The sequence below is a fragment of the Pinus tabuliformis genome, chromosome Q (assembly GCF_031772625.1).
Source record: "Pinus tabuliformis cultivar Carrire ecotype Pingquan chromosome Q, CPIR1, whole genome shotgun sequence".
NCBI classification, from domain to species: Eukaryota; Viridiplantae; Streptophyta; class Pinopsida; order Pinales; family Pinaceae; genus Pinus; species Pinus tabuliformis.
The window spans coordinates 669,940,618-669,967,689 of record NC_142296.1 but is presented as its reverse complement, the minus strand read 5'-3'; positions in this window follow the sequence as shown (position 1 = coordinate 669,967,689).

Genomic DNA, 27,072 nt, shown 5'->3' with positions numbered 1-27,072 from the left:
CTAATTCTCCAATGAGGATTAAGAGAATTGAAAGGATGGAAAATCTTTTGGCAAAGATGGAAGTGAAAAGGGAAGTACTAAAAACAGAAGAACATCTGGATAACGGAAAGTATGCTTTTGAGATAGCAAAGCTCACTTCCCAGTTCAAAGAATGTTGTTCAGATGATCAAAATGCCTTTTGGCATATTAAGAAACAAGAGGTAGAACTTCCTCTCAAGAAAGACTTCAGTGGAAAATTGAGAAGGTCTAAAGCAGTGGCAATGAATGAAGAACAGATGAAACTCTGCAGAGAAGAAATTAAAGATATTATGAAGAAAGGGCTTATCAGGAAGAGTAAGAGCCCCATAGCATGTTTTGCATTTTATGTTAATAAACATGCTGAAATAGCCAGAGGAAAACCAAGGTTGGTTGTAAATTATAAACCTCTGAATAATATTCTGGATTATGATGCATATCCTTTGCCAAAACCATCCTCCATACTCGCCCAGATATCAAGATCCAAGATATTCTCTAAATTTGATCTCAAATCTGGTTTTTGGCAAGTAGGGATCAAGGAAGAAGACAAATGGAAGACTGCATTCTCTGTACCTGAGGGGCATTATGAGTGGAATATCATGCCATTTGGTTTGATCAATGCTCCTTCGGCTTTTCAGAGAATAATGGATGAAACTTTTGAAGGAATGGAAGAATTCCTAAAAAAATATATTGATGATTTATTGATTCATTCTGATAATATTGCTGACCATGTTAAACATTTGAAAATCTTTCTTCGCAGGGTCAAAGAAATGGGTATAGTATTATCAGAATCCAAGATGAAACTATTCCGACCAATGATAGACTTTTTGGGTTACAATATACAGTACGGATCCTATACTGTAATCCAAAGAAGTTTAAATTTTGTTGATCACTTTCCTGACGAAATCAAGGATAAAACTCAACTGCAAAGGTTTTTGGGAAGTTTGAATTACATTTCTAATTTTTTGAAGCATTGTGCACAAGAAAGGAAATTATTAAACAAAAGCCTTCAAAAGGATCCAATTCCATGGAATAATGATTGCACACAAGCAGTCAAGGCAATAAAAGAAAAGGTCAGAAATATTCAGCCACTCTCCCCTATCAGAGAAGAATGGGAAAAAATCATTATGACAGATGCCAGTTATGAAGGATGGGGAGCAGTTTTATGTCAGAAGAATCCCAACAGCAAAAGTGAGATTGAAATCTGCCAATATGCATCTGGATTATGGGCAAAAATTCAATTGAATTGGTCAAGTTTGAAGAAAGAACTCAGAGCAGTTTGCTTAGGAATAGAAAAATTCAGGGATTTTGTTATGTACACCAAATTTACTGTTAAGACAGACTGCCAGGCATTGAAATTTGCAATTCATAAATGTGATTTTGAGGATGCTGCTATGGTTAGGTGGATCATGCAGTTAAGCCAGTACAATTTTGATGTTGAATTTGTTAAAGGTGATAAGAACAATTTTGCAGAGATGCTGAGTAGAGAATTTCTGTCAGAACATTCAATTTTAAGTCTACATTGCAATTATATCAGGAGAAGCGAAAGTACTGTTGAAATAGAAACACCAAATGGATGGATAAGTTATATGCTTGAAACTCCAGTACTTATCCATGATGTAGATTGGTACCCAATCAAAGAAATTAGACATCGAGAAGATATTCCTTATCTATGGACAGAAACAATGCAAGATGAAATGAATCAAGAAGCAGTGGATGCTCTGGAATATTTGGAATACATTGACAGCATACACTATACTCTTGAGAGAGATGATGAGGATGATGATCGGATGACGAGCTGCCACATCACACTGAGAAGGTTTGATAACCCTCTTCACAGAGAAAACTATGACCCTGACAGGCAAAAAGAATGTTTCTATACAGCTATGAATCTCAAAAATTGCTCAGCCAATTTATTTTATTCTATACAGTCCTCATTTTTATTTGAAGGTATGTCAGCAGAAGCCTTGGAACAAGAAGATCCTACACCAGAATGGTTCATTGAGTGGTGGCAGATATATGGCCTTTCAGCTCTAATCATCAAGCCGTATACACTCCATATGCTTAAAATCCCTGGTTTCAGTGAGCCATTTTCCCATATGAATGGAATTGTATACAAAGATGTTGAAAATGTTGCCGACATCAGTGATCTATCTTTTCTACAAGCAATCCGACGCTGTGGTCATATCAGATGGTTTGTCACAAACCAGTACAAGGCAAGGATGATATCCCATAATACTAATTATGAAGATTTCCACCATCAGGTTGATATCACATCAAATCCTTTCCAACCCATCAACTTTTTTGGAACCACCCAACCAAAATATTTCACAAATGTGGGAATCAGAGAAAGAAATAAGAGTGCAATACTTTAATAATTCTCTGATCGAAAGATTCAGATATCAGCATTATACACATCCTCAGATAGAATACTATACTATGGATTGAGTGACGTCTTTTTGGCCGACTATGGTGTCGGACGAGCTTTCGTGGATTCCCTCGCTCTGGAATCTCCACTTTGTACAAACTATAAGATTTGCAAATCTCATATTTATGTCATTTTAAGTCTTCCGGGGGTTCACTTATGAATTTCCTCTGTGTAAATAGTCTGTTGGTACTAAGATTCGGTCCCCACATGCCTCGGGCTCTCTGATAAAGAGTAGGGATGAGATAACATAGGACGATATTGTCCTATGCCCAAATCTTGCTTTCAAATTTCCACTCAGATCTGTCTGAGTACTTGTGTTTTTTGAGTCATCAGTCTGTACATAGCGCACTCATGAATGTTTGTTCTCTTCTAGCTTATAAATAAGAGCTAGTTGTGAAGTAAGACTCATTCGGGTTGAGGGAGTTTAGAGTCATAAACGTTTCCTGCTCTGCATCTGCGGACATTCATGTCTGATCTGCTTGCATCACGAAGAGTTTGGTAAGTCTTAGAGTCTGGTTTGGAAGCCTGCGCATCAGTGTGCTCGGCACTGGTGAGAACCTAAAGTGGCTGAACCAATAGAAAAGTTCGAAAGTTTGTTGGTAATCTCTTAGGCAGAGTCTGTCTATTGCCAGGTAGCCTCCGATGACACTTGTTCCTTGGGAACGGTATAAAGTCCGGTAAATGTGTAGACAGTCAATCTCTGTAAGGAGATTTCTCTGATGTAATATCTGCATCCATATAATAAAAATTCCAGTTCAAAATTCTGCAATCTTGCTGTGTTCACTTTCGTGTTAAAGGTCCTAGTGTTGGGTGATCTAATCTTTTCATGAGTTGAAGAAGGGCTTTCATGCTGGGAGGATGACACTAGGTCAGAACAATTGGTTGTAATCCTCTTTGCTTTTCTTGATGTTAATAAAGCTATTCAAGTTTTCCTCCACATTCTTGTATGTTTGATGACATATGCATTTGTGTGCTCAATATATATCTACTTCTATATTGTTTATGATTGTAGATCTCTGTTCTTCGATAGTATTTTGTTTCTTTGATTTCATAGGTGCTATTTGAAGCTGGGTAGATGAAGGCAAAGTGGTAAGGATCTGTCAGAAGGGAGAGGAACCAAGCAAGGAAGTGCAAGATTGAGGTTGGTGTCCTTTGTTCCCCTCCTATATACTTCTCATAAAGGAAAATGAAAGTAGTTTTAATTTGTTTGTTTCTAAGATAGCTACCAATCTTAGTGGGACTAGCAGCTCCTAGTGGACACTAGATTTCCCGATAACAACAAAGCACATCTCAGGTTGGGATGTGAGGTTCTGGGACACCGATGGGAAAAATACGCAGAGGTCACTCAGAGCTTGGGTTGAGCAGTCTGAGATTGTAGTGACATATGCAGGATCTGGCTCAACTAGGACGAAGAATTGCGCAATTTTCTAGGGAAGGGAGTGTGGGCAGCATGAGGCACTCGCAATGATAACTACGCAAATTTTCAGAGGAGGCCAGGACTGAGCTGCGAGAGCTTGCTCACCAGAACTACACATATCTAGGAGGTAGTCATGGAGGACATGTCTACACTATTTCTGGGCTGAGCTAGGTGCTCGGAAACTCGTGTACTATCCATGAAAACTGCGCAATTTTCAAGAGGAGTGGTAGGCATGGGGACTGGCTGACAAAACTACACAATTTCCAAAGACAGTGCAATGACAGGTAACAGGTGTATGCCCCTCACATCTACTTAATTTACTTAGTCAGTGCAGGCATGCATGTTGACCACTTCTTCACAATTGTTTGGATGAGTGCAGCTTGGGTTATTGTCCAATCAAATTCTCTGCTTAACCAATAAGAGGATTGATGAATAGGCTTGCGGGAAGCACAGATTGAGATATCTTCTTGGGAAACTTCTATGTTGTTTTGGGTGATAATTAGCTAGGTTGATCACATGATTGTGCAGTGTAGGTTGTTGGAATACAAGCTCAAGATCTGTGCAATTTTGGACAACAATGCTTCGTCAGTGAGGGTTGAGACTGTGCAATGCAGCTCAATGGAGATCTGGCTGATGGAGGGTGGTTCGGTCAATAGATATTCAACAAAATAGTTAAGTGTGTGAGTGATTGAACTTGTGTATACATGACCTTATGAACACACACTCAACATGACTTGACAACAAGACACCTCAAACCAACAAGACAAAATGCTAAATGTGAATGACTAAAGGGTGTCAGAGACAAGTGCGAAACTTGAGATAGATCATTGAACAACTGTGATGACACTTGCACGACATTTCATATAACTTCATGTGTGAGTGTGATACATGTTTGCATAGAGAACACAACTTGTACACACAAAGCCAAACCTTTAACACCGCTAGAACATGACTGCAAGCATGACATTGTAACCAAAATGATAAAATACAACTGGTGAATGGTCAATCAAAGAGGTTGTAAAGACTCAAAACAAGCTCATGGGATGAGCTCGAGTGTTTGCAATCATCTAGGAAAAACCAAGGAAGGCTCTGAAATTGGATTCAGGTCAAAATTTTGGACGGTGTTGCAGCTACTACAACACTTGGCAACACACTAGTTGAATACCAACTTATATGTTTTGGTCTACTGAAGCACAAGGCCTTAGTCTATCAATGCATATTGAATTGTTGTACGTGTTACTTTGGTTTCCCCACTCACCCAATGGATGGTTCACTTTTTTCCAACTCATTCAAACACAACAACGTGTTTCAGCTTCATCACAGTGTTTTAAAATCAGGAAGGGTAGTTTGGCTTATGAGCTTGAAATTTTCAGAGTATAATTTTTCATCTCTGGTGTCTCTCCACTACCAGCAGGCCTGGAAAATACCCCGACAGAGTCACATAGGAACATATTCATTTCTCCACTTCCAATGAGCTTAGTTAGTACCCCGGTCGGGTTACATGCTTAACCTCTCTACACAGGAAGTCTTTCTCTTCTTTCGTCTTTGTATTTTTTAAAAGAGGATTGTGCATAGGCCCTAATTAATTTTTGGGGTGGAAGAGGTATCCCAAATTATTGAGAGAAGTAGAGTTTGTTCCTTTAGAGATCCATGTAATACATATGATTTAGATTTTCTCGTTTAGATTTTCCCCTTATCCATTTCTACTAGTTGGATAAGCTTGAATACGCAGACAAAAGGATTGAGTATAGGCATGGGGTTTCCCAGTGTGGACACAAGTTCATGGTTGGACCAGAGCTTCCCTTGCAGATGACTCATATTTCTCATCAATACTTCATCAGGCGAAGGTTACAACCAAGCACAGAGACGACGGACGCAAGATTACCCAAGTGCTGCAGTGTCACAAGACTGTTTGGATCTCAACCACATACTCATTCAAAAGCCTGCTTATTGGAAAAACAAAAAATTGGATGATATTAATCAAACAAAATAAAATGAAGCAAAAAAAGAAAAGAAAAGCAAAAAGATGAAAAGAAGCAAATAGACTATGTACATGGTGCAGGGTGTGGCCCCAGGCTACTGAAAATAATGAATTAAGTCTTGGTTATTGACAGGAAGGTTGTCAATCCTCCCGTCAAGTGATTGCAAATGGTACATGTGTGGGCCAAGATTTTCTTGAATAGTATATGGACCAATCCAGAGGGACTGTAACTTCATATGTTTGCCTTCTTCTTCATGGGGTTTGTCCCATTTCAAGACTAAGTCACCCACATCAAAGTTAGCATCCCCTACAGATTTCTTGTCAAACCATCTCTTGATACGGTTATGGTGGAGTGTGAATTTTTCTTTCGCTTTCATCCTTTCTTCCTACAACTTGTGAAGTGTAGCCATCCTACACTGAACTAGTAGATAAGGCTTGCCTTGGAATTCTTGGGACAATTGGAGAGTAGGCAAGTAGATGTTTGGCAGAAGGATGGATTCTTTCCCATAAACCAGGAAGTATGGCGAAGTGTTTAGAGAAGGTTTGGGTGTTACACGGTCATCCCATGCATTCGTCAAAGTAGAGTGCTAGTAACGTTGTTCAAAGTAAATGGTCTTCTTGATGATGCGGATAAGGTTTTTATTTGTAGATTTTGCAAGACCATTTCCCTATGGGTAGTAGTTAGTGGAGTGTTTAAGCATGATACCATATTGCAATGAAAAATAATAAAGATTTAAAGATGAAAAGTAAGTTGCATTGTCAAAAACAAGTGATATTGGAATGCCAAACTGTGAGATGATGTTTTTTTGAAGCAATTTGACGACTTCCTCGTCATTCACTTGCTTAAGTAGAATTCCTTTTGTCCACCACATGAAGTAATATGTAGTTATAAATATGTTGCAGTGTTGTTTGGATGAATGTGGGAAGATTTCTAGGCCCCACTGTTGAAATGCTTCAGTCGCTACAACAGGGTGCAACGGGGCTGCAAACCTTCATGTTCTATCGATGCATCACTGATAAACTGGGCACTTGTGGGCATGACCATGTGCATCCATGAATAATGTGGGCTAGTAGAAAATAACTCACATGAATTTGTGCACAATGGTGTTTCCCACAAAGTGGCCCTCGTCTATTCCATCATGCAGATCATGCAAGACATGCTATGAATCATGTGCCTCCAGGCACCTAACAGAAATTCCATTGCTATTCTTTCTGTAAAGAACTTCATGCACCAAGTGATAAGGTAAAGATTTGAGGCGAAGTGCCCTCTTCTGTTTCATGGAGAAGTGAGAGGATATGATGACACACTCAAGGTACTAGTGCACAACTTCGTACCAGGATTTTCTATATTAAAGGGGTGGTGCTCGCTTTACATCATACATCTCAATTTCTTGCTCCCAATGAGTGAGCTCCTCCTCTTCCTCATGTGCATGGACTTCTTTAGCTGTGAGTCTATAGAGACCATGACCATTGATAGTGTGAACTAGCTTGATGTCAAGATCATATGATTGCAAGCATGTCATCTAGTTCTCACACCTTTCACCCAGCTCTTATGGTACAAGAAATGATCTGTATGTTAGGCATGACAAAAACAATATGCAATGGTTCTTCAACAAGTGGGGTCTAAAGTGTTTCACTACCTTGTATATTACATATGCTTATTTGTCAACGGTCGGGTAGTTGATTTCAGGCCCCTGCATGCTTTCACTCATGAAGGATATGGGGCATTCGTCCTTTAGCCCATCCTTCTAAGTGAGTACTGTAGCGAGCGAATTGTCAGAGGTAAAGGTTTATAACAAGAAATCGTTGTTAAAGTATGGTTTATAAGTGCAAGTGCATCTGCTATAGCCTGCTTGATACAAGTGAATGAATTATTTTCCTTTTTACCCCCACTGTGGACTGCATCCTTCTTGATCATGTCTTTCATAGGTTTCACCATATGCGCATAATCCGAGAGGAACTTGTGGAGAAATTTTATCTTTCTCGAGAAGGACTACATCACTTTCTTATTGGTTGGGTGAGGAATCTGTGTCATCATCTGAACTCATTCTGGATTAGCCTTGATCCCACTTCTGGAAATCATGTGCCCGAGGAGGTTCCCCTCAGACACTGCAAATAGGCCTTTTCTTGGGACTCAAATATATCCTGTATTTTTGGCATCGCTTGAATACCTTCTTCAGATGGGATATGTGGTGTGCCGGATTTCTAGAAAAGATAGTCACACCATCAAGGTACACCACTACACTTTGGCTGATAAGTCCAGAGAAGGCGATGTGCATGGCGTGCTGAAAGGTTGTGCCTACATTCACAAGCCCAAATGGGATTCTTCTATAGGAAAATGTACCCCACTTCGTATGGAAGCTAGTTTTCAGTCTATCACGTTCTGCCACCAGAACTTGGTTGTATCCCGAAAAACCATTGAGGAGGGAAAACATTTCCACTCCAGATACTCTCAGTAAAATATGTTCCATCAATGACATGGGGTAGTTGTCTTTGTCCGATGTGTAGTTCAAGTTTTAGAAATCAATGCATAAGCATATCTCCCGAGACTTTTTATGTATAGGAACTAAGTTGGAAACCCCTATAGAATGACGAACTATGTAAATGATATGTGTGTCCAACAACTTAGTGAGTTCTTTTTGTATGAAGGGTTCAAGTGACAGATGTATCTTTCTTAGCTTCTGTTGAAATGGATTGACCCTTTCTTTGCTCGAAATCACATGTTGGATTATTCAGGTTTCGTATGTTTTCAGATCATTGTATGTCCACGCAAACACATCCTAGTACTGCTTGAACAAGTGGACAAAGGATTGTCGCTCATGTGGTGTAGAACATGTACCAAGATTGAAAAACTTCAAATCTTGTTATGTTCCCAAGTTGATTTGTTCGTGCATCATGGTGGAACTATGGGTTTTTATGTTCCTTGGCCCTTGGAAGTGGTTATGTAATTCCTAGAGATTTTTGAAAGACACGACACCCTTGGGGATGAGGTTGCATTTCGTTTCATCAGCTGCGACTTACAAAGACTAGTCTTGCTCATATTTATCAATTGCTTCATCCTTGAAGACATTAGTGTTGGCCATGAAGTGCAGTATCTATTGATCATCATAAAAAACATGTAAATTAGTTATGCTATCAGGGATAAATAGCTTATGCAAAATTTCAACAGTAAACTGTCCCTAAGCAGTGTCATCCTAGCAGTTGCGTTAGCTAAGGCATCAACAACTGCATTAGTCATTCTTAGCACAACAATGATATAGAAAGCTTGGAAGTTAGAGATCAGTCACCATACCTCTTTTTGATGACTTTTGAGATGAAGTGATAAACATTGTATGGTGTTACGTACCTATCGTACAATGATTTCTGAATCACCTACCACTTTGAGTGCAACAACATTGAGGCTAATGGCTTTGCGCAAGCCCAATATGAGTGCTTCATATTCAGTAGTGTTGTTCCTGCACACAAACTCCGAGTGGCTTGAGATCAATTGTTTCTTGTGCTTTGGGTCTATCAAGACACACCCAGCTCCAGATCCATCCTGTGTCTTTTATCCATCAAAATACATGGTCCATAACTTGTTTCTACACGTATTACTTGATGTGCTAGTACTATTACTGCTACTGCTACTACCACTTCTACTAGTGTTACAATGTGATTTACATGTTTCATCTCCATCAGTTGGGTAAGGAAGGAGAAAAACTACATGTCCAGTGGGGTTGGAGTTGGATGTGTGAGATAACACCCCAGTTGTGTTTCCAAGAGGAAATTTGCGAACATGATTTCAATGAAAGCCAATAGTTCATTCTCACCATTGATGGAGGTAACATTACGTTTCATGTATCTGTCAGATAACACCTGGATATTATTGCTTTTTCCTCATACGAAAGCCATAAGTGTGACCAGTCTGTGGAAAAGTACCCATTGAACTTGTTGGACGAGTCTCTACTAAGCAGCAAGCGAAACCCTTACATTATGTCCACAATGACAATGTTGATGCACTAGTGAACTCGATCGTCATGAGATAATGAGATGACCGCATCCCGAAGTTCACCAATGGCTAGTATGCATGTTTGATCTAGTTGGATGATATGCATAGATGTTTTGCTCCATTGCGCGTTGATCCTCTTGACAATGGAGTGTGACATGACATTAGTTGATGCACCAGAGTCAACCAAACAGTTGTGAACATTGTAGTTGAAAATTTCAAATGAGAGCAAGAAAGGAGGAAAAGCAGAGTTTGTTTCTTCCATTGGGAGTGTGTTGAGCATAGTTTTGAGTGAACGAGGAGATGTTTATTCTCCCTTGATAGTAGAGGTTGTACTGTTTGCGGATGTTTTCTCCAATGCGCGTAGTAGAATATCCCACTGACACTTGAGCTTAGCTAACTCAAACAAAGAGATGTTTCCACGAGTTTTCTTCACATCTTCCACAATATTGTAGTTAAGAGTGGGTAAACAAACTGAGGTGTCTCGGGTTAGACTCATGTTTGTACTCTCTGGTGGAGTGTTCTGAAGTTTACTACTCATGGATGTCCTCTTATTTATAGCTGTCTTCTTGTGCTTGTTTTGAGATTTATGCTTTGGGACAGTTGGTCAATCAATCTTGCTCATCATTAGCTTCAAGTTTTCTTGCATCTCCCCACGAGTAATGGGAGCCCCTTGAATTCTGAGATTGTATCGACCATTTTTCTTTAGGGGTTGCTTCGTGGTGTTCATTTTCTATGTTGCGCACAAGCATTGATACATGTTAATCACCTGCCCACTACTTGGTGCCTTATTAGATGCAGCGTCTTCCGGTTGATACTATGCATTGTTTGCCACGTTTGTCATACTGTTTCATACTCATTCCGCAACTCGTTTCTATTCTGGACAAGTCCCTTTCGGGTGACGGTCTTCATGGAATAAGAAAAACTTGGCACTGGTTCACATTTTTTACTGGAAAAATCCTGATGACAAGATCCTATTTTGTTGTCTTAGAGATTGGCTACTAGAAAATGTCTCAACCACTCATTGCTTTATTTTAGACACCCCTATTGTTAAGCTCTTGGAAAGATGAGTAAGGTTTCAATGTCACTTGCTTCCTTGTCTTTCCCCTTACTTGTAGTAGATTAGGGCTTCCTAAGCGCATATTTGGAGTCTTTTGCTGATTCATCATCCTTGATGATGCCAATTGTGCACAGGACCTTTTCCACAATGATTGTCGCTTCATAATTTTCAAGTAATGTTGGTTTCACAGCTCGCTTGACAAGTTGCACAGTACTCGTTGGCAATGTAGACGTATAATAGTTGGTAGTGATGGAGTCACAAGGTTTTGTGTATACTACAAGCTTTTTCAAGATGCATAAAAACCTTTTATTAAAGTCTTTCACTTTCTCTTTCGACTCCATCTTGAAACTGTCGAGCTCTTTGAGCAACATGGTAGGGGTCTTGTCATCAACAATTTTTTCCAAAAACAATATTTTGAACATACTCAAGTTCTCGATGGAGTTGAGAGGAAGGTTGTCATACCATACCATTGCTTGATCATCCAAGGTACACATAAAAAATCTACATGAAATGTCGTCGTACAATACCTCAAGTGTCTGCAGTTGTAAGTAGAAGTTGTCCAAGTGGTCTTTTGCCTTCACTATCATGTCACGGTCATACTTTGTCAACATCTTCTTCGAACACTTGGGAATTTTGTGTAAAGCACCTGGGAGAGCCAATGGTCCTTGAGTCATTCATTCCAAGTGCAGGCAACATGAGGCACTCGGAGTGAAAACTACATAGATTTTCAAAGGAAGCTAGAATCAGGCTGCAAGATCTTGTTGGCAAGAACTACATAGATCTCAGAGGTAGTCATGTAGGACATGTATACGCATTTTCCGAGCTGATTGAGGTACGAGGCAGCTGGTGGAGTGTCCAAGGAAGCTTCGCAATTTTCAGGACGAGTGGCACACAGGCCAACACGGGGACTCGCTCACAAAAATGTAGAATTTCCAAAGACAATGCAGTGATAGGAAGTAGGTGCATGTCCCTCATATCTACAAAATTTCTTAAGTCTGTCTAGGGAGGCATGCTTACAGCTTCTGCGTGATTTTTGGGATGATTGCACCCCTCAGTCACTTTCGATTCAAATTCTCCCGTTTATCAACAGAGGCTTGATGGATAGGCTTGCGGGAAGTGAATACTAAGATAGCTTCTTGGGCAACCTCTGTGTTGTTTTGGGTGAGGGTCAGCTAGATTGATCCTAGGATTTCATAGTGAATACTGTGTGTAAGTAATCCTCAATCTTTTCACAATTATGGCAACAATGCTTGGTCACTCACGGCTCAGACTGCACACTGCAACTTAATGGATGTACGACTGATGCACAGTGGTCTTGTCGACACATATTCGGTAAAATGGTTAAGTGTGTGAGTGAGTGAACTCATGTATACATGACCTTGTGAAAACACACTCAACATGACTCGAGGACAAGTGAGCTCAAACCAACAAGGCAACATGCTTACTGTGACTCACTAAAGGGTGTGAGCAACAAGTGCGACACTTCAGATAGATCATTGAACGACCGTGATGACACTTGCACGACATTGCATACAACTTCGTGTGTGAGTGTGACATATGTTTACATAGTGAAAACAACTTGTACACACAAAGATAGAGCTTGAACATAATGAGAACAAGACCGCAAGCATAACATTGCAACCAATGAGCTAAAAGATGACTCGGAAATGGTCAAGAAAAGAGGGTGTAAAGATTCTATACGATCTCATGGGATGAGCTTGAGTGTTCTCAATCATCAAGGAAAAACCAAGGAAGGCTCCAAAATTGGATGTAGGTCAAAATTTTGGAGGGTGTTGTAGCCGCTACAATAAGCAGAAAAGATAAAAAAATAGAAGGTTGAAATGGGACTGAGGTCACTACAAGTTTTTAGAGTTAATTAGGAACCTTTCATATTTTGAACCCAAAGATTATGAAGAATATTTTGAACTAGGAAGATTCAAACTAGAATAAGGAATCATAAAGCTACCAAACCTTTAGGAATAATTGCAACATATAGAAGGGCATGGATCTAGGGAGTTCTAAGTAGTTGAAGTGATCTCTCAAGATGAAATGGGAACAAAGATGTTCAATAAAAGAAATTATTATACCATCTAATGGATCAATAAAATATAAATAAAGAAATAAGCACACTAGAAAGCCTATTTGAAAAGAAAATTGAAACTTTAAATGTCCATAGTAAAATGTACAAAACATATTGGACAAGTTTTCAATCACATTAGAGGCCATAGTCTCGTTCATCTTGGTAATGAGGATTTATAGGTAATTTTTATAGATATGAGAAAAAATTAGAGGTAAACCCCTTGATCAACTAGATAAAGGCTCAATTCAAGATAAGCAATAGGTAACTACAACAACACTACAAGTGGTAAGAAGAAGTAAAAGCATAAGATGGAGAAATGGAAGAGAAGCCTATTCATATATAAAATACATTAAATGAGTAAAGAAAGTCTCGTAAAGTTTGAGACATGGAAGAGCACTAACAAGAGGATAGTCGCAATCTCCTTTTGGAAAACAAACAACAAAACCATACAAATGAAGAAGTAACACCATGAGAAAAGCATTCATAAAGGGGTATGTGACACCATACCAAGAATTCTAGGTCTAGACAATGTTGGGGGTAGATACCCCCAACCATCACCAAAATTAACTTCTTAGGGTTAAAGTAAGCTTAAAGGGGGCCTAGTTTGATTATTGAGAAGACCAAATAAGATAATGGAATGTACGTGTGTGGGAGAAGATAGGTGTGAGAATAATGTAGGTATGCATCAATTAAGGGTGTAATTGAAAAGGGTTGTTTTTTTCTCTATTTCGAGGCTATTTAGTTTTTTAATGGATCCAATAGTTTGGATCATAAATGTCATAGATTATTTGAGCAAAAATATATTATCCATGAAGGTATTTTTTTCACTTCGCTAGAAGTTTTTATCATATTAATTTCAAGTGTTGATGATTGGGTTATAGGCATTTTCCTTGGGATGTTTCATTATCGTTAGCTATTTAACCTTGATAATGGATGATATGAATTGTAAATGGGTTGTGATATGAATGAAACTAATGTTTCTTACATTGTGGCTAAAAATATAGAGATAGGATCTGAATCATCTTGCCTATTATGAAATAGCCAAAGAAATGTCGTCTAATTAGTAATAGGCTAGGTATTGATAGTAGTCATATCCTACCAATAAGTTTGCATAGACTTAAACACAATGGAGGATTGAGACCATGCTGAAAATGGTCTCAAGGCATAGGGGGCATGCACCAAGCTCAACAATGATGATGGTATGTGTAATAAATATATATTTCCATGTCAACCATATCTATGTTCATATTGATGATATCAAGGAGACTAATTATATATACATCAAAACAAAGAACATGGTGTAATAAAATTTAATTAAATAACAAACCTTAAATTTCAATTTTTAATGTATATTTACAATGTAAATCCTCTAAACAATCCATAGGTGAAAGGAGTTAATTGTAAAACTATGCCTACATAGTAGGGAATACATCAACAAGCTCATTCGCCTTTGGTATTGCAAAGTTTAAGAAACCATATGCATAGAGGTATTGCTAACTTTAAAAACATTGAGGGAGTATTGAAACAACCATTCATTGCCAATCAATTTAGATTATTTGTAAAATTGTCTACAATTATATGCATATAGGAATACACATTCAACTACTCACATTAATGTTGGGTGTGTAGTCTCATTATCTTCATTATTGTTCAAAGGTTTTGGATCCCTATTCCTAACTAGGATGAAACCAAAAACCCTTAACAATAAAGAAAATAATCAAACTCCACACCCAACAATTAACTTTATGAAAAACACTCAAAAGCTTTAATAAACTTTATAATAAAAAAACCTTATAATAGTTTATTAAATATCTTTCTTATTTAAGAGCTTAGAACACTCAACACAAAATACAAAAAAACTCAAACGTGACTTCTCCTTTATACTATGTTTTATTTATTTCATTAAAATAGATGGTCTATAAATATGAAAATACACCTATTATAATTTCTCATTTCTTACTAAATAAACAATTTAGATTTAACAAATTCTTAAGATCCGCAGCAATGCCGAACTAACTTTAAAATGGATTACATTGTTGTTCATTTAAAAGCCTTTAACATTTTTTATTATTTATAAAATGTAACTTCTGATGCAAAGTCATACATAAAAGTTACATATGTATAATTAATTTTTTACTCTTCCGCCCCAGAAAAAATGTTTTACAAAAATTGGTTAACTCTACCAACCCATAATTCCAGAATTTTTATTTCTAATCATTGCATTAAAGTCTTATTAAAATTCAAATTTCATTATCAAAATAGGCATGATGGTATTATTAAAATCTTTCAATGAGAATATCAAAACTGCCCCCACTGAAGGTTCATTGGTTCTCTTGTCAAGTTTATCTTACTTCACTGGGTAAGTTCAACTGGCACTGTCAAGCCTCATTGAGCCACTTTCCCAGTCATTTATTGGACCACCCATCTTAAAAAACAAATCTCAATCGTTTATTGGACCACCCCTATTAAAAAAGATAAAAATTGAGCCACTAGGCCCATCTTAGAAAGTGTCCGGATGACATTTTGAATTTTCACACCGACTGCAAAATTTTCAAATTTACTCAAATACAAATTTGAATGTGCTCGACTGACAGTTTTAAAATGCCGTGATAACAATCATCTAAGATGGTCATGAACTTGTTGAATTTATACTTCCAAAGTTTTTCGAATAAAGATGATGTTTTCAAGTCTATATTCATGAAGGTCTCGACAGGCAATAGATTAATAGTTCTCTGATGTATGATGGGAGATATTTTCTGGTGCCATAGCTGTTGTAGCCTGTAGCTTTCACATGACATGACACACACAACCATATAAGGGCAAAGACAATATTTATATTCTTTTGTTTTGTCATTTGGTTTTATCTAAAGAAATGTTGTTATCTTTTCTTTGTTTAAAAATCACATTAAAAAATTAAGAATATATACATATATATAATTTTATTATTGTCAATTGGATTTAATTTTAATGGTTTAGAAGTTCATTCTAAGTACCTAATTTAGAATGGACATATATCTCTTTTGTAATAAAAATAAAATATTTTGTAAAATGAAAATGACTATAATAAAAAAAAAAAACATGAGGAATATCACTTTTCATTTTCACTCTCAACCCTGAATAAAATATTTTGATATACATATTAAGTAACATAATTTTATAGCAAATTTAGAAAGAATGAAGTAATTAAGATAAAAATAAAAATCTTATATTTTATATTTCAAATGTATAATTTTTATATTTAAAAAAAAATATTTCAATACATAACTTAATAAATTATTTGAACATCATTGTCAATTAATTTATATTAATATCAATTTCATATTATAGCCGGAAAATATGTGTATAATTCACGAGAAGAAAATATGTGTATAATTTAGAAAAAGAAGAAGTAATTAAAAAAATATGTGTATAATTCACAAGTAGAATAAGTAATTAAAAGTAAAAAAAAAAATCATCTGTTTTTAAATATTAAAAAATTAAAATAATATAGTATATATTGATATTATTAACTATAAATGTATTATAAAAGCTCTTTACATTCAAAATTCAAAGATCATGCTCACTGGGCTTTGGATTGACGGCGAATAGGTGCACTGTTAAGACATTCCTTGTGATAAATCACTGGTTCAAATCCCCCTGAAGTGCTTACCTGCCAAAAAAAATTCTAAAATCAAAATAAATATACACTGATATTTATTAAATTTAAACTCAGCAGTATTTTGTATTTTTTATAATGACTTTGAACTTTTTCCGATGAGAACTGAAATGACAACTGTATTATCAGATATTATTGTCCTGTCCCTGTCTTGCAGGTTTCCGCCTGCAATTATCTCATCGGGTTACTCTTGCTTCCCAGGCAGGCGGTATAAGGATTTTAAATGGTTAATGGAAAAGAAATTGCTGCTATTCAATCCACCAAGATCTAGATCCAATTACTTTATACCATCTTCCCGATTTAACCACTAAGTCAGGGGGATGTCGCAGGTGTTTTGCAAGTTCTACATGTTTTTTTGTAGAGTAGTAGGGCACAGAGGCATGAACAGGGTTAACTGGGTATGCTTTGCTTAAAATCAATATAAATTTTGTTTTGGTATTTCTGGATTATTTATTTCTCTTTTAAGAATGAGAGCCATATTTTTTTAGTTTCAAAAGTTTATAAATTTTTTTAATGGATTTATTGAGAAATACTAGAATAAAATCGCTCTTTTTACCCCCAAAAAAAAATTATATTTTGATTATAATAAAATTCCGAAATGTCAAAACAAAATTACTCATTTCACAAAAACCTTCCATCTGAAAATACAAAACTATCATCACAACTTAAAAAAAAAATTAATCTAAAGCAGACCTTCAATTTGAAAATACAAATCTATTATGCACAACTTAAAAGAAATTAATGTAAAGCAATGTCAGCTTGAGGGGAGAGAGTTTTTTTTGGTTAACATCATTGCTAACGATTAATTATATCAGTTGAACCAATTATGTATGCATCTATTGGTGTGAATCTATCCTGCAAAATGATGTCATGGATGAAGGTGGAAGTTGCTTTTAGAGACGTTAACGTCTCTGAGTATGCCAAGCACATTAATGTCATTACATTGGTTTTAACACAATCAGAAACCTGTAATATCATAACATAAAATATTACAAAAATTGAAACGCAGAGTAAGGAAGTAATCTAGTTCATCACAGTTACCGGAGGCACTTCAAATCTACAAGGTATTAAGTTTGATTGTCAGGTTAACCAGTCTGTGTATGAGTAGGTTGCTTTAGCTCTGTAGATATGCGCGTCAGGGAAATATTTGTGGTAAATCTGTGTCTCTGAGTTAACCACATCTATGTTAACTATGATGGTTATCAAACAGACCGGTTATACAGACAACATGTCAGAAGATGTATTCAATAAAAGTGATGTGCATAGCAGACCTTAAGTTTAGATTTCAGGGTATATTTATGAGGTAAGACCTCCAGGAATTCCACAGGTGAAAGATTTCACGGTATATTTATGATGTAAGTCGTCCAGGCATTCCACAGGCTAACTGTGAAAGGCTATGTTAATGGTTCTTTTTAATAAAGTGAATTTGTTTTATTTTATATGGTTATTCATTATTTTTACTTGGTTAAATATTTATGATTTTTAATAGTAAAATTTATATTGATGCAATTTTAGAGTTGGTAAAGGTAGATAGACATCAATACATGACAAACATCAAAATATTTATTTCATATACATCTTATATGACATGTTAAAAAAATCATAAAAAGTAGTTAAATTATAACTTTATTTAAAATTAGTATCATTAATTAAAAAAAATGATACCAAGTAAATGTATATAACTTTTAAAAAACATGTATAATAACCTTAATAATGGATATTAATGCCCCACTTTACTTTGAAAATATTTAAGTCCTAAATAGTTTTTGTTAAAATATTATGGGTCAAGATCATGGCTTATCCACAATGGATATTCATGCTCTACTTTACCATGAAAATATTTAACATGTAAATAGTTTTTATTACAATATTATGGGCCAATATCATGGCTTATCTATATCATATGTTTAATATGATAAATGTTGATATGACATTTTCTTTCATTAATTAATTTGATAGAAATTAATTAAAATAGTATAACTAATTTGGAGAGAAATCTTAGCCCTTGATTTGTGAATATTAAGGCATGTTCCATCTAGGTCTCTACCATCTACTTAATTGTTATTTATAATTAATTTAAAATTTTGTAAGGCCTATTATCTCTTAGTTAAGTATATTGTTGTATTATTATTGGTTCTTTAAAAAAATATCAAGATAATTCCTCACTATTACAGCCTGAAAGGTTTAGATGATTAATTACATTAAAAATTGTAGAGTGGATTTCAAAATAGTATCAATATGACAAAAGGTGATATGACATTTTCTTTCATTAATTAATTTGATAGAAATTAATTAGTATTATCAATTTGGAGATAAATCTTCCCCCCTTGATTTATGAATATTAAAGCATATTTCACGGAGGTTAAATCTCTACCATCTACTTAATAGTTACTTATAATTAATTTAAAATTTTGTAATGCCTATTATCTCTTTCTTTCTTTTTTCTAAGTAAGGTTAATCTATTAATATAATAAAAAAGTAGTTACACAGTTTCTTGGCCATGAAGGGACCAGACTTAATTAGCACGCAGCCATGAACATTGTATGAGACTGCCCCACTAGAGGGGAAACCAGTCCAAATGAAAAGAAGTCAAAAATACAACGAGATTTAACCTACAGTTTTCTTGATGAGACCAGTCTATCAAAACCAACATCAAAAAACCACCAAGAAAACAACAGTTTGTCCTGACTAGACCAACCAACCAGCATAATGCCCTCAGACAATACAGAACTAGACCAAGAACTAAAAGAAATGCCACCTCGCAGACGTGACATGCATCGCAAAGTCATCCGGTGTAGGTTCCTCCACAATTGGACAAGCCCAGTCATCTGGGTTGTCCGCCTCACCACGTCCCACTGCGTGATGTCCTCCCCCCCTATTTCTGGCCTCAACTTGCGGGCTCGACGTGTCCTCCATGCGGCTCTCCATGGCCTGTGTGTCACTTTGAATGCCTAATTCATCATGCGCGCTACGAGCAATGGCTTTCCCATGCCTTCTGTTCCATCCTCCATTACCTTCCTATTCATCATTGTTGCCCCTATTATGCTTGGGCCACCTCTGTGCATCTCCTCCATGGAAATGGTCATGGGAATGTGATGCTCAGTCTCTTCTGTAATGGAGATGGAGACGGTGGCAACAATAACTGGGCAATTCAGAGAGCTATAGAACTGAAACTGCGTTGTGTGAGGGACCTGATGCAGAGGCAGAGGAAAAGTTGCAATGCGAATAGCCGCCTCTTCCTGACATGAGCAATGGAGGCTGGCTCTCCCTCTGCCACTTTTGGTATTCGGATACTTCAGCACAGGAAGAAGGGGAAGCTGAATTATGGCGATGCAAAGCACGGGAGGGAGAGCTTCTCCCTCACGTGCCACCGCATCTGCTACGCATGTGGTGGCGGACCATAGTGGAAATAGGAGGAGTGAAAGAGTCATGGGGAGGAGAAGAAGAATTAACAGAAGAATTTTGCACAGAGGTTACTTAGTGCTCGAGGACAAGAGCCGAGTTGCAGAGGTTAGTATGGGAATGATGGAAGCCATTACCCAATTCAAGACAACACACAATCCTGCATCTGCACCTAGTGCTGGTTCGCTCAGTCGGCTCTTTCACATGCGGAGGGCAAGCATAGTGAAAGAGGGGCAGAATGACTTGAATGTTCTCTAGCTCCATGGCTAAGCAATGAATGGCATTGCCTCGACTCGAGCAGGCATTAAATGCCACCTGCAAGGTGCCATGAATAACCTTCATGACCTGCAAGGTGCCATGAATAACCTTCATGTCGATCTTGGGATGGTTGCAAAGGGCCATGTGGACATGGCCCCGCCTGCTGTCGCCCCATCTCATCACCATAATCACCTTATCTCTTAGTTAAGTATATTGTTGCATTTGTATTGATTATTTAAAAAAATATCAAAATAATTACTCAACATTACTAGCTAAAAAATTTAGATGATTAATTACATTTAAAATTGTAATATAGATTCCACAATTTAGAGAATTTAGAATAGCTTCATGCATATATTTCATTAAACATTTTAAGTGATTATCAACATGCCATGTTCAAAACTTTGACATTAAAAAATAAATGATAACTAAGTTGTAAGCCATTTTTATTTTGATGATAGATTTTAAAAATATTTATAAATCTTACTGCCTTATTCTTTAATAATCTACATCTAATTAAGTTCAATCAATATTGTTAATATTACTCTTACCTAGGTTGATTGGCTTTTAACTAATATTGCTAATATTACTACTTTTAGCTTGACTGGCTTTTAACTACCATCAAAAGATGTGAGAAAATTATGAAGCCACTTTTTCTCGGGTCTTCTCATGAGTCACAATATTTGGGACTATCATAGTAAATAGTTTGGCACCATTTGTAGGGGGCAATACCTCCCTGAGGGAAACAGAGAAACCTTCAACCTTCGTGGAATAAATTCAATCGTGACCACTTTATGATTAAAAGGATATGTGAACTTATGGAATTATAATTATTATAAGATGGTTTAGTGATTGCAGAGATTAACAGATATTTGTTACTTTTAATCTTGTTTGGTTGTGTTCTGTAAAATATCTGTTATTACTGACATTTATTTAATTAATAATTGATATGAAAATATAATCACATTTTTTTATATAAATTAAAAAAAATATTAAATAGAAAGAAATTTTAATTAAAATTATTAAATAATTTTAAAAATGTATACCATCTTCATTATATGTGACCAGGTCATCGTGATGACATTCTTAGTTTAACTTAAATGGTAAACCAATCAGGGTCATTAAGAATATCTTCCGTTAACCATCATTAAAAATATCTTCCATTAACCCAGGCATGGTTGAATTGGCTGAAGTTGCTGGACTGTGTATTTTACAAAAGTAAATATAAAACATTATACAAATAATAGTTTAACATTATTAGCTACAGTATACCCTTATTTTTATACCCTTATCTTGGTTGGTCGCTTAGCTTATTGGATCGTTACTTCCCTTCAAACGTTCTCTACCAACGGTTCATTAATTTGATCAATTCTGCAGGAAAAATGAGTTATCCCGCAAATATAATCGAACCTAATTTCACAAATGAAGATATACTTAGTTTGCTATATTCACTGACGTATACCAAAAAAAAATAATTTCTCATTCATAATGCAAAGAGAAAATATTTGATCGAATCTGCAGAAAAAATTAGTTATTCAGAAATCTAATCTCATGTGAATTTGACTTTGGAAGATATTGTTAAATTGGTAATTTTTCTTGGATATGCAGAACACTAAAATTCTCATTAATGAATCAGGTTACATAAATGAATCAGGTTACCTAATCAATTTTAGTCAATCTAGAATAAAAAACAGTTTTAGAGAAACTGTGTTTACACATGTTGAAATTTTCAAAATTTTAGGGGAATCTTTCACTTATTAAGAAAGGCATGAAGTTTTGGTCAATGGAAGATATCTTTGGTTGTTGGGAGTGTTTAATGATAACCTCTCCACCTTGGTTTCAGTCTCATGAAGGCATTATGTTATATGTCTTATGAAACTACCCTAATATATATCTGATATATGTAGCCCTCATTGAATTAAGTAAGAGAGGGGGTTCTTCTATGGTTTAGGACCCCAATTAAATATGAAAGACATAAAGCTTTATGTTCTTAACCCTCAATTAAAAACATAAAACTTCATGTCTGTGATGATGGATGAAGAGTGAGGTTCACCAGAAATTTCAGAGATTAAGGTTCGCCAGAAATTTCAGAGGTTTCAATAAACACAGTTTCTCTATAAATATTTTATATATATGTAGCCCTCAGTGAATTAACTAAGAGAGGGGGTTCTTCTATGGTTTAGGACCCCAATTAAATATGAAAGACATAAAGCTTTATGTTCTTAACTCTCAATTAAAAACATAAAACTTCATGTCTGTGATAATGGATGAAGAGTGAGGTTCACCAGAAATTTCAGAGATTAAGGTTCGCCAGAAATTTCAGAGGTTTCAATAAACACAGTTTCTCTATAAATATTTTATTCTCATTATAAATACTTCAGAGATTTCAGCCATTGTAAACAAAATTTCTCCATAAATATTTTCTTCTCATTATAAATTACAATTACAACTACGAAAATCTGCATTCAAAAATCTAAAACTGTTTAAATTCTCAGGTTCCTTGCCTGCTGTGATGTGTGATGAGAAGAAGAAGATACTTGAGGATGTGTCCTCAATTCTTGCCGCGTGCTATCTCCCATTAACAATTGGCTTGAATCGGCTGATTTTACATTGATCGTTGGATCCTGTTCACTTCATGAATATGTAATGGAACTTAACCTTTGGCTTCTCCATGTGGGGATTTGCTGTGGTAACGACTTTTGGTTAGAATGGGATAATAATAATGGAAGCTGGCTCTAACCAGCATGAAGAATTAGTTGCAGAGGGTTATGGTTTATGGTAAACGAAGTGAATGAGGATTGGATGTTTTCAGCAGTTCTTGCTTATGAGGCATTTAAAATTCTATTGCTGTGAGAAAAAATCGAAATGGTGACTGACGAAAAATAAATTTTAAATTTATTATATAGTATAAAAAATTGAATTGAATTAATATAAATTTGGTATTTTAATTTTATTTTGAATGAGTATTTAGCAATCTTTTTTAGGGATCACTTTTTGCTAGCTCAACCACATAAGGTGGCTATGAGGGTGTTGATAGAATTGAAATCATGACCCCTCACTAGCAAAATTGTTTTAACAATAAAGACTCAACTAATTGATGTAACCCTTTGGGTTAAATGAGTATTTAGCAATTATTTATTGACTTCAAAACATTAAATGTATGTAAACTCAAATCACTTTACAAAAGAAACAAAAACATATCTTTATAATGTCTTTAAGCATCAAGCTAATGTTAAAGCCTTCCATCTTACTAGAGACACCAATCTCCTTAGCTAAGTATCAACTCAACAAGATATTATGTACGCATCAACCTACTAGAGATATCAATCTCTTTGGCCAAGTACCAACTTAGCAAGATTTGTAGAGGTACCAACCTAAGGTCTTCACACGGAGTACTTATGACTTCAAGTGAATGCTTCATACCTCATGCATTTCACAACACCATCATACCATTGACATTCATGCTCCAACACCTCTCCTTGCTTCATACCTCAAACATAGCTTCAAACCATAGTGAGATTTAGCCTTCATGCACTAGAAAACCTCATAGTATCATTACTTGGAACATACTAGTGCACTTCAAAGAATCATAAACCCAAAACAATGTTCTTCACAACATCATAGACCTTACGCTTCATAGCGAACCCTTAATGCTCCAAGAAAACTCTTTAGACTCCTCTTGCGCACCTTTAAAAACTAAGAATATTCCCCAACTCCTCTTACACATCTCAACATTCTTTTGTACACTTGTACTTGATCTTCTTTCTTGGATGTGACTTAAAATGTGTTCATCTATCCTTTATTTATATTGCTTTTGCACTCTCTTATGGGTCAGCTTGTAAAACTAGCTAATCCAACCTATGCCTTCTAGCTAGGCCAACTTAAAAAAATCTCTCATATCTCCTCATTCGTCTAGAGTTATAGGAAATACCAATACCATTGGAAAGATTTGGGAATAATGTTTTCAACCATATAACCTATGCTCCCATTTGAGCTAGCTATTTAGAGTAAAAATCCCTTCAAAGATAGGGTATCCGAATTAGGCATCGAAAGTCCAAAAATAATATTTCGAACAATCTCCATCTTGCAATATCTATCTTGGACACTTGTAGTCTCCCTTTGTCTTTGAAAACAATGAAAACAATATTTCTCACAATTTCCCCCCCTCTCATTGAGGGAAACCCTTAGTCAATTCTGCAACAACACTCTAGTACTTCCTCTCTCTAAAACTTTCCTTGTATCTGCAATTCTTCTTCTATCTATGACTTCACCCCATCTCACATAAATGGCAAAGGCCTACTCCTACTCCACCTGGGCATGTGCTTCCCTTTACTAATGAGATGAGAGAGATATCACTCCTAGCATCTCTAAAAGTTATTCAAATGTTTCTTTGGGAAAGGGTTTGGTCAAAATATCTACAACATATTCCTTGGTGGCAATATATTCCACCTTGACACTTTGTTCAACTACCTATTCTCTTAGGAAGTGGTACTTTATGGGAATATCCTTCTTATTTGAATGCAAAACATGATTTTTTGAGGTGTTGATTTCACTTGTGTTTTTGTAGATGACTTAGATTGACTAATCATATTCTATCTTGATATCTTTCAATGCCTACTTCATCTAGAGAACTTTTGATCAACCTATTGTTGTTGCAATATATTTGGCTTATACTATCGATAGAGAGATTGAAGTTTGCTTCTTGCTCAACCATTAAAATAGATATTTTCCTAGAAAGAATGCTCCTCAAATTATACTTTTTATGCCACTAATACTTCTTGTTGAATCTATGTTTGCATATGTTGTTAGAGTTAAGTAGTTACTTCTTACATACCACAAGCTAAAGTTCAATGTGTCCTTGAGATATTTGAATATTCCTTTTGTTACTTGCACATGTGTCTCCTTTGGTGCAAATTTAAATCTTGCAAACAATCATATCGCTTGCATGATGTTTGGCTTTGATGCTATCACATACAAGTAGGTTTCCAATCATTGACTTGTTCATTGTTTGATTTTCTTATGGAGATTAATCATCTTTGCTCAATTTACATCCTATGATTATGAGTGTATTAACAAGTGCACAATCTTCCATTTTGAATTTCTTGAATATCTCTTTGATGTATTTGTTTTGAGAGGTATATTTTATTTTGCTAGATCGTGAGAAAATTGAAAATCTAAAAAGAATTACAATTCTCCAAGCATGGACATCTCAAATTATGTTGCATTTCTTTTGTAAATTTTTGGTTCATTATGTTAGCGCTACTTCCCAAAATTATATCATCCATATAAACTACAACGATTAATATATTTTCATTTTTTTTTTATGGAAAGATCGTTATATGCAACTTCTCTTTTGAAACCTTGTTGTTGTAGGTGTTTTTCAAGTCTTGAATACCAAACTCTATGAGCTTGCTTTATTCCATAGAGTGATTTTTTCAATATGGATACATGATTTTTGGGAATCAAAGTGAGTGAGACACGGCAAGAAAATTGTTGGAAAATGTTTAAAGCCATTTTATTACATTGTATTGATCTCAATGTCTAAATTTTTAATTAATCAATAATCATTCTAAATATTCTAGATCTCAGTGACAACACATCAATTGATCATGATAACAAATCATCAAGATAAGAATTCAAACTCATGAAAAAATTATTCTCAGACTTTGTGATTGTCTATAGACTAAGTATTTAACATTCCACCTCCCTTACATAACAAGTCTGAATAATTGTACAAAATGTGTACCAATAACTTTTGTCATATTCAATTTGAAACTATCGAATTTAGCTTCAATAAATATCTGAATAAAAATCCACCAATATCTAAATATTTTTAAGTGAAAAACTGCTATTTCTGAACATTCCCATTGAATGATTATAGACTTTATGTTGAGAAGACCAATTTCTATGCTAAAATCCCCAATCTATAATTTAATGTTGATTGAAAATTGATAATATTTTGAAACTTAAAGCCTCATATATGATATTCCCCTCTATGAGGTGCAAGATGAGATTCTTTTCAATATTCTATTCTTGGAAACAATCCAAACTGGAGCTTTGGATTCTTTACGTGGTGGTTTTTTTGATTGACCACTAACCATATTCCTTGAAACTAATGGCTTATGGTTTACCACTCACTAGTATGATTTGAATAATGTGGTGGTTTCTAAATCATCCTAACCAATCTACATCGAAAAATGCAGTTATTTTTTATTTACTACTAATGATATTCACTTCACCAATTTACTCCTGCAATTAAAGGTGTTAGAGTGTTTATTTTATGATTGTGATCCCCCCATTTAGGTCTTGAGAGAACCATATTTGACTCTTTTTTATTTACCTATATTGTGACTAAGTTATAAGGATGATGTAGCTTCTTCACTTCTTGATTCCATCTTTAGTATTTGATCTATCCATAATGACTTAATTTCCTAGATTTGTTCTAGTTTCAACACTGACCAGATCGGTGATTTGTCCTTCCACAATGAAGACAAGGATGGAGACCAAAATACTAACTATCCATGTGACCAACTCATGGACAATGCTAACACTTCTATCAATGTTCTTAACTTCATCAAGAAGTCTTTCACTCATTAAATGAATTGGTTTGGAGAAATTTGGAATATGAAATATGTTTTCTTTGATGTATCTCATGAGCCTCATCATTGGGTAACTATATGGACCTTAATACACCTCAAAGCTTAGTAAAGTCAACTCTTCTTATAATTCCTTACATGTTTTAATTATATTTTGCTTAATGAGATGAGTAAAAGTAAGATGCTATGTCCTGT